The sequence below is a fragment of the Chenopodium quinoa genome, unplaced genomic scaffold, assembly GCF_001683475.1.
Source record: "Chenopodium quinoa cultivar QQ74 unplaced genomic scaffold, ASM168347v1, whole genome shotgun sequence".
Lineage (NCBI taxonomy): Eukaryota > Viridiplantae > Streptophyta > Magnoliopsida > Caryophyllales > Amaranthaceae > Chenopodium > Chenopodium quinoa.
Window position 1 is genome coordinate 5,509,120 of NW_018742205.1, and position 13,693 is coordinate 5,522,812.

Here is a 13,693-nt window from a genome sequence, read left to right on the forward strand (position 1 = left end):
TTGGAAATGGGAATGTGGGTTAAAGGCTGACAATGTAAGATATGTTCTTTTATACTTGCGTAATGTTTTTTTAAATATGTTAAATGTTCTTTTAAATATGTATAATGCTCTTTTTATTAGATCTAATGTTCCTTTTTGCTGATGTGATTTTCTTTTTTGTTTTATAGTTTGATGCTCTGAAGAAGCTAAGGATATATTATAGCAATGAAATCCTTACAAGTGTAGTAAACAAGAACAAATTTGAAGTGACTGACGATGCTGAAGTATGCTTTGATTACAAGTTTTGAACAATCTTTAGACAATGCTAATGTTTTATTTTGAAAAAGTAACTTGTACTTTTTATTTTAAACAAACATGTACTTGTTAGTTTGGAACATATGTAGATTTTGAATTATATGACCTTTCAACATACATAGATGTAATTTAGTTTTGTTATTAAATTTATGTTATTGAAATAAAAAAACCAATCAAGTTAAATAATATATAAAATGTAATATTCAAAGTAATGATATTAATTCCAAAAAATCTATTACAATTACAGTAATCCAAGTTTAGAACAAATTAAATTCAATGAGAAAATTTAAAAAGGGGTGACATTTAATTACTCCAAAATAATCATCAGGCTTGAAATACTCTATTGAACCACCATATTCAGGCGAATGTGCAATAATATTTCTCAAAAGTACAATCAATGCTTCTTAAAAACAAAATAGATTTTAAAAGAACATCAGACATAGAGTAAAAGAACATTAAGTAATTAAAATTAACATTGATGTAACTAAAATGAACATCAAGAATTTATAAAAGAACATTAGGTACAATGCAATAGTGTAAATCTTTCTTGCATGCTCTAATAACCCAATATCTACCCAAACTAAATGACGATTATCAGTGATACTATTATAGTCATGATTGCCTTCTTTACCCCTCCACTCATCAACAACCTCAATGAAAGAGTTATAAAAATCACAAAGACCATGAATAATATGAAGCCTACATGAAACGTACTTGTTTGTTGTTTCACTCCTTTGAGAAGACAAAATACCTCCACTAAAGTAGTCGTTAGAATACACAGGGCACCACATCTCTCTAATATTATACAGATTCATAATCCATTTGCTGTCTTGGCATTGAAATTTGTCCAGCATGCTGAAAATGAAAAAGTACATAATGTCAATAAAAAGAACATATAAAAAAATAAAAGAACATTATAAATTAAAACAATTGTTAAAAAAAATGAAATATATATAAAAAAAGGAGTTTTACATCTTTATAGAAAGAACATTAGTTCATAATTATATAAACATTCGATTCATTAAAAAGGAACAAAATTTAGAAATTAAGAGAACATCAATTCATTAAAAAAAAACATAATGTAAAAGAACATCAATATATTAAAAAATCAAAAAACATGATATAGAAATATAATAATACCTTGACCAATAATGTTCAAACTCTGCAATTGTATCAGTATACTTCAGCACAATATCAAAAAGGACATACGATCAAATGAAAAGAACATGATCTAATATAAAAAGAACATGATCTGAAATAGAAAGAACATGATATGTAAAAAATCATAAGATCAATATAAAACAATAAAGAACATTAGTTTATAGTAAATGAACATACGACGTTAACAAAAGAACATATAGTACATACAATATATACATTGATTTTCAGTGCAAATAAAAATTACAACTAGCATAACAATAAATCAAAACTAAGTTCATCATCAACATTAGACATAAATCAAACAATTTAAATTTAAACATCACAAGTAAAAAGAAAATTATTCTTCAATTAATTATAATTTATCAAATAAAATGTAAAAAAAATAAAATCAAACAATTAAAATATAAAAATCACAAATAATCAGGAGCATCACCTTCATCACTGTTCACGAAGACTTCAGATTCTTCTCCATCATCGACATTATCAATGCCATCATTCTCTTTAGTAAATTCATTGACAAACCTTGCATCAGAATCATGTCAAAATTTGGATTGATAAGACATGAAAATTGTTGAAAATCTCTCGAAAACGATCTCTGTAATCAATTTTGTAATTGATCTGTTTTCTCTCTCTCTAAAAAAATTGAATAGAATATATTTCTCTCTCTAAAATTTGGGGAAGAATTTTGATTCTGGCAGTTTTATAAAAGGAAGGATCAAATTGATTGCATATTTATAAGGATGGAAAGGTTTGAAAATTAGGAGGCAAAGTTTTCAATTAATTAATTTTTTTTTTAAATATCAAAAGGGGAAGATGGTGAGAGATATGAGGGAGGTGTACCATGCACATGGTACACCTCCCCCTACCATACTATTAGCTTTATTGTGATACTACTGAGTCTAATATCTATCTATTACTCTATACGAGTATTAAAGTAAAGCCTTTTTTGGAGGGAATTTTCCCCCCAAAATTCTACGTTTTTGTTTTTTTTTTTACAAAAAAATTAAAAAAAAAAACACTAATATGAATTTTTACAAAACAACTATATATGGATTACCAATTTATATTATTTAGATTATACGAGGTAGTATATTTAATCCTTTACTATTATGTTTAACATTTTTATGTTCAAAGGTATTCTTTATATGTTATATTTTAGAAATTACTTACCTTATGCATCAAGTTATATATATATGACTGAGATATATATTTTTGGATGAATTACAGACTAACACGCATGTAAACCTATCACACTGGATGTCAACAAATCAAAGACCAATAGAAGATATTGTGATACACACAATAAGTTAGTATGATAGACAAATATAATTGCAAAAGAATAAAAGATGGCGTAATGTTGACTTGATCTCCGCAAAAGTCCATCCAAATTGCAGCCTTGGGTGGAATCACATCCTCTTTGGTGCGAAGTTTGTGACCTTTTATCCCAACTTGCACCGTTGTATACACCACCACAATAATAGCTATACCAAGCACATAACTATGTCGCAAAAAAAAACAAAAAAAAGTTCAAAATATACGTAGACCTCATACGAGACATGTACTCCAAATTTGTCGTGAACCAACCAATTTTTCAAATTGTGTCGCAAAATATACATAAACCTCGTATGAGACATGCACTCCAAATTAGTGGTGAACCAACCAATGATTTGAAGTGAATTCAAATTAATAAAAACTACTTTGTATTATTTTGGCGTATATATATGTCAAGATTTAAAATATAAGAATAAAAGAATTGAAACGAATAAACCAACAAAAAAACAAAAGAAGTACAAGGGGAGAAATTTCGGAATATTGACGCTACTAGTCCTAACTATGAACATTTTTCTTTGAAATATCACCTCAACAATTAATTAACTCCTGGTGATTTCAACTTTAGAGGGTTTCTTCTAAGTATAATTGTTCAAATTTATTATAATCGGGTAAACTGGTTAGCATGTTATCACGTGTTGAGTTTCTAGTGGTCGGTTAAAAAAAAAATGAAGATGGTGTACCGGGAAGGGGTAGGTGATTAAGTGGTAGAGGATTAACTTTTTGTAACTAACCTAACGAAAACAAGACATGTGTTATTATTAACCAGTCAAACCAGTTGAAAATATATAATGACCATTTTAAGAATGATGACTCCTAAAGTTAAGACCGCCCTAGAGTACGTTGATTAACAAGTAAAGACACTTTAAAGAAAACACGTAATTGAAATTAGTAGTGTCAATTTTTCCAAGAAATTTTATTGCATCTTAATTCTTTAGATATACTCTCACCTTTTTTTTTTTTAAGTGTCTCATTTGGGATTTTGGCACTATTTATTAAACATACTACGTACTTTGTCTAATGTTTGTGAATTATACATAAGAAAATATATAGTTTTGTGAGTATTTGTTGGAATCGTCTCAATGAGTAAATTATTAATATTCAATTGTTATAATTTATAGTTAATGATAATCAAAGTTATTATTGCTCAAAGTTTTGAATCGATATGTGTGACATGTCACTATGGGGCACTTTAAAAAAACGGAGGGAGTAGTAAATGAGTGTAGTAGTGCTTGAAGTTTGACGTAAGAAACAAGTTAATATACCTGAACCCTGGAAATACATAGATTGTTCCGGCCTCACTCTAGCACCACCCTCGATGTCCTCCAGCCTCACTCTAGCACCACCGCCCACGACGTCGTTTCCATGAGGTCGTGGAATATCTCGTTGTTGCATTTTGTTACAAAATGAAACAGGGGGTTTAGCCTTTATTCAATAGAGAAATTAATGTGATGATTTGTTCAATAACTTTTCGTACACTGTTTTTCTTATATACTCCGTCCGTATAAATTGTATTAAACTATTTTATATGGCTACAAAAATAATGGCCAACGTAATTAGTTATATACTTCGAACAAAATATATATACCTCCTCCGTTTCTTTATAATTGTAACACTTTTCTAAATTGGAAATGTTACAATAGTCGTAACACACTATAGAAAGAAGGTTTTATGGTGAAAATTGTACTTATACCTTTATTTAAAGCTTATGACCCACTTTATTATACTTCTAACAACCTCTTAACTCCATTTTATGTGTATTATATCATGTGAGATCCCCTTTTTAAATATCGTGATAAAGTGTGTGCTGCAACTATAAAGAAACAGAGAAAGTATAAAACTATAGTTCATAAAATAATCATCCATTAACGAAGCTAAATAAAGGATGTCTTCAAGTGGTAATTAATTTATTATAATTAATGGTGTATATATAAATAAATAAAAGAATGTCAAGTAATAAGAACTCATGCTCAACATGACATAAATCGTGCATAATGATTTGCCTTCGTTCTTGCTTGCAACTAAGCTAGTTAAAGTAATTTAATTACTTCACAAAAAAATTCAAAGGGCGATTGTCCTGGCAATTGGTGCATAAAAGTAATGATATTTATACATAGTTGTTGTCGTTTAAGACATTTACCTTGAAAAGTCAAAGTCAAGGAGAACTCTCATTACACAAAGAAATCAAATTCAAAGTAGTTTCTCGTTCAATTTTCATATAAGCATCTTTTAATGATACAGACTACAGAAGTTACATTAGCTAGCTATTAAGCTATACTACATGTCTACATGAAGCTACACGGTATTGACGATTCATGTATAGAGTTTGATTGAACTAGCTATTAAGCTACACATACTCACATAGTACCTAACCCTTTTTTATGTTTTTGGTGTTAAGATTATTTTGATAAAGTAGCTCGTTTACCTATTCTAATCAATGACTCCTTAAAAGCGTGATCAAAGAAGGTTGTGTTGCATATAAAATAAGACAGATGTCGTATTCACTACAAGAAAATAGCTTGATTCCGAAGGAAAAAATCCGTCGGAATTTTCTGTCGCAAAACCCTTTGTAAGATATTCGACCTATTCCGACGGAAATTCCGTCGGAATTTCCGATGGATTTATTTCTGTCGACGCTGTATTTGACTTTAATCGAGAGTCCGTAGGAATATACCTCTTCTGACGGAATTTTCCGTCGGTGTTGAAGTGGTTTCCGTCGGAAGGGAGTTTCCGACGGAAACCACTTCCTTCCAAAAAAAAAAAAACAGCCCCACCCCTAACCCTTACCCCACCCAAATCCACCACTGCCCACACCCCTGCTCACCACCCCAACCCACCCCACCGCCACCCCCTAACCCTTAACACCCACCACACCCCTGCTCACCACCCCAACCCAACCTACCCCACCGCCACCCCCTAACCCTTAACCCCCACCCACCAGCGTACCACCGTAACCCCACCCCAACCCCACCCCACCACCGTAACCCCATTAGCCACAACCCACCGAATTAAACCGTACCACCATAACCACACCCCAACCCACCCCACCACCATAACCTCACCCCACACCCTTAAACCACCCCCTAACCCACCACGACCACCACCGACACCACCACACCAAAAGCTCAAAAAATCGGAAATTAATCCCAAAAAAACAAAAATTAGCCCAAAAATACGAAAATTAACACAACAAAATCGAAAAATACCACACAAAAAAAAAAATCAAAACCAGTAGATCTACATATTTAATCAAAATTTCATCCAAATTAAAAAAAAACGATAATTAAACAACAAAAATTAAAGGAAATATATAAATATACAATTATTTAATAAAATTTATAAATTAACATTACAATTACATAAAAAATTAACTATATATACAATCTAACCTAAATTAAAACTAGATCTACAAAACAAAAACCATGAGTGGGGGGCTCGCCGTTGTTGTTGCGTCGTTGTTGTTGGTTGTTGACGTTGGTGGTTGTTGGAATTGGCGGTGGTGGTTGATCGATGTAGTGTCGTTGATGTTGTTGATGGAAAGGAGGACGGAGAAAGAGAAGAGGAGGATGTAGAGAGAGAAGATCGAGAAAGAAGACAAGAGAAAGAGGAGGGAGAATGAAGGAGAAGAAGATCGGAGGAGTGAAGGAGAAATTCAGAAGAAGAGGAAAGAGAAGAGAAGAGGAGAGGAGAAAGGGGAAAGAGAAGAGAAGAGGAGAGGAGAGAGAAAGGGGAAAAAGAGTGGCGGAAATGAGGGGGGTTGGGGCTGTTTTAGGGTTTGGGTTTTAAAAAGTTTTGTTATTTTTTTTCTTTTTTTTTTTTAAATAAGATTCCGACGGAATTCTCCGTCGGAATATATGGGCTATTCGACGGAATATTCCGTCGGAAAGTACAATTATTGATAGGCGTGTCGCCTACCTAACAAAATATAACCTAACTAACCATTACTATGTAGACTGGCAAGCAAGGGTCGAATCCCAAGAGACTAAGGTTCAAAAATAATTAAATAGACTCAAATTCCTACTAAGCAAGAATCAATAATGATTGATTAACTAAGGAACTAATGTATGGAAAATTCGAAAATAAACTAAAGAATATCAAGAAATAAAGTAATTAAAACATCCAAGATCTAGTATCACCACAATTACGCTTGATGCAATTATATTTCTACCCCTAACATACGATTCCAATTGAACGGGGAAAAGTAAACCCTAATCAATACCAAGGACCTCTCTCGAGTATCAATGGCTTCCCTGACATACAATCAAGCCTATTCTCATGGTATCATGCATATTAGAGACATTAAACACATTACTCTCACTTCCCAATTATCAAACCCAACTACTCTCGTGTTGAATATCAAACCCTAAATTGATCTACTCAAATCCGTTTAAACCCAACTCTCGCTGTGATAGAACAATGGAATAATCACAATACTAAGATTACGTCTAACCTAGTATTGGCATAATCACAATCAATTTAGCATAGCAATTGCAAAATTTATTAGAGAATTTAAAGATTTAATTCATGCATCAATCATAATTGGGCTACCCTAGATCTTGGAATAGGGAATCTACTCACTCATAATTAAATAAACAATAACAATAATAATTGAAGAAAACATAATTAAGAAACAAGAGATTAAAAGAAAATACCGAATCTTGAATTGAATTGAAGGCGGAAAGTGTAAATCTTAAATCTTGAATTACAAAAGTAAAGAAAATAAAATAGAGAGAACTAGTTCTTAATAACGTAAAATAAAAGGCTAGAATAAAACTTTGATGAAATAATAAAACACCACTTAGTGTAAATATAAGCCTAGAAAAGATAAGAAAATCGGCAAAAGGCTTGGCGCACAAGAATCCCAGGAGGCACGGACTCATAGGCACAGACGTGCCTACCACTAGACGAAAAACCCCAATCCCCACCGGTTCAAACCCCCCATTCCCCACCGGTTTTGAACCGTTCTTGATTTGGGTGGTGGCAAACCGTCAAAGATAAGCCACCGGTTTAAAATCGGTGGCAAAAAGTACTTTTCCCACCGGTTTTGGGGTGAACCGGTGGCAAAAGCTGCTGATTTAGGTTTAAGCTAATCACTTTTGCCACCGGTTTTCAATTGAACCGCTGGCAAAACTTCACCATTCCCCACCGATTTTCACAGTGAACCGGTGGCAAAAGTAAGCGCGCCAGTTTTTAAATTAATTTTGGGCACCTGTTCATTGAAAAAACCGGTGGCAAAACCTGTTTTTTTTTTTAAATTTTTTTTATTTTATAATTAAAAATAATTAAAAACCTGCACATCCTGTATTAAATCTGCCATTAAAATATATTATAATAACAGTAATAATAACCCAAATTATTACCCGTATTATTATTATTATTATTTAAAATACTAATAATATAATAATTATTACATAGGAATAATAACAACAATACATAAATATTAATTAATAACCGTAAATGCGATACAATGAAATTTCATATAGCTTTTACAACTCATTAATTAAAAGGTGTTATATTTACAAACTATACTAATAATTAATGTACAAGTTAACAAGTTCAAATTAAATTATATGTGATGAAAGACGCTAACATATCTCGAACTTCATTCAGCTCTTTGCTCGTCAATGGACCTCCTTTCTGTACCTTGCAAAACTTGGTTAAACAAAAATGATGTTAGATAGAATTAATTACTTAGGTTATGTATGTAAAAATACATTTACAATTTAAGTTAGGCAAAAATTTAATACATAGGCCTATATTACTACTACTTCACCTATTTTCTACATTTATAATCAAATTAGCTCATTCTTCCTCATAACATGTCAATATTACCTAGTTAGAGGCAGCTAAAGCTTGAAATCACATTAAAAGAACAAGTCAAGTATTTTAAGACGCATTTTCAACCAAAAGGGCCCGAATAAGGCCTATATCACTACTTATATGCCTATTTCTATATTTTTAATCAAATTAGCTCATTCTTCCTCTTAATATGTCATTATTACCTAGTTAGAGGCACCTAAGGCTTGAAATCACATTAAAAGAGTATTTGAATGGTTTTGGGACGCAATTTCATTCAAAATGGCCGAAATAAGGCCTATATCACTACTTGTATGCCTATTTTCTATATTTTTTTTATCAAAATGGCTCATTCTTCCTCTTAAAATGTCATTATTACCTGGTTAGAGACAGCTAAGTCTTGAAATCACATTAAAAGAGCAAGTCAAGTGTTTTAAGACGCATTTTCAACCTAAATGGCCCGAATAAAGCCTATATCACTACTTGTATGCCTATTTTCTATATTTTTGATCAAAATGGCTCATTCTTCCTCTTAACATGTCATTATAACCTAGTTAGAGGCAGCTAAGGCTTGAAATCACATTAAAAGAGCAAGTCAAGTGTTTTAAGACGCATTTTCAACCTAAATGGCCCGAATAAAGCCTATATCACTACTTGTATGCCTATTTTCTATATTTTTGATCAAATTAGCTCATTATTCCTCTTAACATGTCATTATTACCTAGTTAGAGGCAGCTAAGGCTTGAAATCACATTAAAAGAGCATTTGAATGGTTTTGGGACGCAATTTCATTCAAAATGGCCGAAATAAGGCTTATATCACTACTTGTATGCCTATTTTCTATATTTTTGATCAAAATAGCTCATTCTTCCTCTTAAAATGTCATTTTTACCTATTTAGAGGCAGCTAAGGCTTGAAATCACATTAAAAGAGCATTTGAATGGTTTTGGGACGCAATTTCATTCAAAATGGTCGAAATAAGGCCTATATCACTACATGTATGCCTATTTTCTATGTTTTTGATCAAAATAGCTAATTCTTCCTCTTAACATGTCATTTTTACCTATTTAGAGGCAGCTAAGGCTTGAAATCACATTAAAAGAGCAAGTCGAGTGTTTTAAGACGCAATTTCATTCAAAATGGCCGAAATAAGGCCTATATCACTACATGTATGCCTATTTTCTATGTTTTTTATCAAAATAGCTCATTCTTCCTCTTAACATGTCATTTTTACCTATTTAGAGGCAGCTAAGGCTTGAAATCACATTAAAAGAGCATTTGAATGGTTTTGGGACGCAATTTCATTCAAAATGGTCGAAATAAGGCCTATATCACTACATGTATGCCTATTTTCTATGTTTTTGATCAAAATAGCTCATTCGTCCTCTTAACATGTAATTATTACCTAGTTAGAGGCAGCTAAGGCTTGAAATCACATTAAAACAACAAGGCAAGTGTTTTAACACGCAATTTCATTCAAAATGGTCGAAATAAGGTCTATATCACTACATGTATGCCTATTTTCTATGTTTTTGATCAAAATAGCTCATTCTTCCTCTTAACATGTCATTTGTACCTAGTTAGAGGCAGCTAAGGCTTGAAATCACATTAAAAGAGGAATTCAAGGGTTTTAAGACGCAGTTTCAAGGGTTTTCTCTTATCAAAACACACCACAAAAGCAAAATTAACTAAGTCAATGGCATACCTCATCAAGCTGTTGTAAGTCTGTGCAATGAGTCATTATGTCCAACATGAATCTCATCACGTATAGTCCGCAATCAACTCCGTTATCTTGTTGTGCGCACTAGCATAGGAACGCAGTAAATGAATCAAACATGCATAACAAATTAGCAACATCTTACGCATCGTTTATTATAAAAATCACAAAATCATGTAGCATTACCATCGGTGATTTCCATGTAGGACCTTGAGGAGCTCGGAAATTTATCTTCTTCATAGCACTATAGAAAAGTAAGTTCAAACTTGATTAGTATGACTAATATAATATAATACTTGCGTGCATAAACTTGGGTAGCTTCTGACTTCCAGACACGGACGTGCCTAGGTGAGGCACGGATGTGCCTCCTGATGAGTGCTAATTGCAGTCCTGGGCACGGACGTGCCTAGTGTCGAAACTCAAAGCTGTGTATACTGACTTGGAGGCACGGACGTGCCTCAGCTAGGCACGGACGTGCCTCCCCTGCTGCGCGTATCACTCATCTTAAATCAGTCATAACTTCATATCTGAAGCTTTGTTTGAGGCGTGTAATATATTGTTGGAAAGGTCTTCAAGTCTAATTTCCAATGCAATTTGAATCACTCCATTATCATTTGTATATAAAAAGTTATGAGCATAATAGTGAACAAGTGTCATATTTGTCAAGTATTTCATCAACGTTTTGCTTCATTTTCACTCAATTAGCTCCGTTAATCCTGAAATACATCAAAAACAACGAAACTACCCATAAAAGCATCGAATCATCGAAACTAAACCAAATTACACCAAAATAGACTAAAACACTCGACTAAGCTAATAAAACCAACCAAAAATAAGCTAACAAATATGCACAAAACACGAGTTATCAATTATTCTGACGGAATATAAATCCGTCGTAATATATGGGCTTTCCGACAGAATATTCTGTCAGAAATTTCCGACGGATTATTCCGTCGGAAAGCCCATATATTTCGACGGATTTATATTCCGTCGGTATTTTCCGACGGATTTATATTCCATCAGAATTTTCCGACGGATTTCCTACATCAAGGATGTGTTATTTTCACCTGCATTTATCAAATTGATAAATTCATTATATTATACCTAATTCAACAAAACCATCCATGATTTCATCTCACAATTACACATGATTGAACTTGATCAACTCTTATATTAGACGACCATGCCTTAAAATGTACTTATTTTTTTAAGGCAGAGAGAATGTGCCCTCTATTGGCCATATGACCATATCTAACAACTACGAGTATATGTAATACATTTTTCTCTAATTAATCGAAAATATTATTGATCAAAGTTCAACATACAGGGTATGTTTTTAGAGGGAAATTACCTGTTAGGCTCACTTAATTGGAAGTTAGGGATAACAACCGTAATGATGAAAGAGAGGAAAGAAAAGAGCAAAGCGAATGCCCTTAAAACCAAAACCAACACTCCCTTTTTCATCCAATTCTCCTTCCTCCATTTTTGAACATCGGATAATCCCCGGAAGTGTGACTCCGGCCTCTCCTTAGCACCGCCGTCCTCCATGTCGCTTCCTGGTGGTAGAGGAATCTCGGTCTGTTTCTCGGGTTGCTGCGTTACCTTGCTCATTTAGCTAGCTTGTAAAAAATTATATTAAGAACCAAAACAATAAAAAAAACAATGGTTTAAAGAAAAGTGGTTCTTAATTAATTAGCTATTGTATACTAATTTGATTATAATTATGCTCAATTTTTCTTTAACATGAAATTTGATGTACTGTAATCTTTAATTAGCTAGAGGATCAAAAGCTGTCACAAAGCTGGGTTTCAGAGTTGAGGACCTATGTACGTGAGTAGTGGTGAAGCACTATTATATAACAATATGTTATTTAATTGATGAGGTTATGACATAGTTTAGACTAATTAATACAATTTTTTCGGAAAAAAAAATATATAAAAAGATGTTTAGCCCTAGTTCATTTACAATCGGCTGTTTTTCTTAATTATTTTTTCATTGGACTATGATGGAAATATTCGGCAGATTTTCTTGACGTATAATATACGGATTGAAGTAAATAATAAGTATAGTGTTGCAAAAGAAGATATCCTTAATCAAGAATTACTAATAGTGACATTATAACTTAATTTAAGCCAAAGCTTAAGCTAATAATTAATCATGTCTACAACTAAATGATAGTGTGGTCAAGGGTAGCGTTGATACCAGCATAATAGTGACATGGTCACTTCCGCAAAAGTTTGTTTTTTCTCTTTATTTATTGATTAACTTGGTTAGAAAGTAAGAATGTTACTATTAAACTCAACTCAATATTATTTACATACTAGGGCAACTAACACGCGTGTAATGAGTACACCAACTATATCTAATCATGTTTGGGGAGCTTTTCCAATTGTTGAGGGAAAAAAAAGCCATTAACCTTAATGAAGGCAAAACCCAAAAAATAAATAAAATAAAAACAATTAACATTATTGAACACTACTAGAAATAGGGTTATTTCCGAGGGAAAGGTTCCGACGGAATGTAATTCCCTCGGAAAATTCAAAACTTCCGGCGGAAATTGACTTTGTAGGAAAAATCCGTCGGAATAATTCGCTACCAACGGAATATTCCCTCGAAAACGTTCCGACGGATTTTATTTCCCTCGGAATGTTTTCATTCCTACGGAATATTCCCTCGGAGAGTCTTCCGACGGAAATAATTCCCTCGGAAATGTCAGGTTCCGACGGAATAATTCCCTCGGAAATATCAGGTTCCGACGGAATTTTCCGTCGGAACGTGACATTTCCGAGGGAATAATTTCCGTCGGAAACTGAGAACAATTAAAAAAAAACGCGTGTTTCTGCTACTGCTGCAACCCAGAACAAAAAAAAAACGACAAAGAGGAAGAGAGAGAAAGGGAGGGTGATTCAAGAGGAAGAGGAAGAGATAGAAAGGGAGAAGGAGAAAGAGGAAGACAGAGAGGACGCAGCCGCCGCCCCTCCGCCACTGCATCGTCGACGGTAAGTTCGCAATTTGTGGTTTAATTTTTTTTTTTTTTTGGTGTCCGAAAAACCCTAACCACCACCTTTCACCTAGGGCTTACCGGAGTAATTACTAACAACCACCACCTTTCACCTCACTCGCCGGCGGGTCTGCAACCTCCACGCCCACCAGCCGCCGCCAGCAGGTAGTTTCCGTTTTCCCTCTTTTTTTTTGTTTTTTTTTTTTCTAATAAGTTCACATATATTATTATTTTTGAACTTATACAAAATGCAAGCATAAACTAAAAAGATTAAATCATAAATGTAATTTATACTTTTATTTTTAAGGGAATTTGAATATTTGTAGGTTTTGTAGATTGAATTGGTTCTTTGGCAATAACAAACTCAGATTTACAGGTTAGAGAGAATTTTAAAG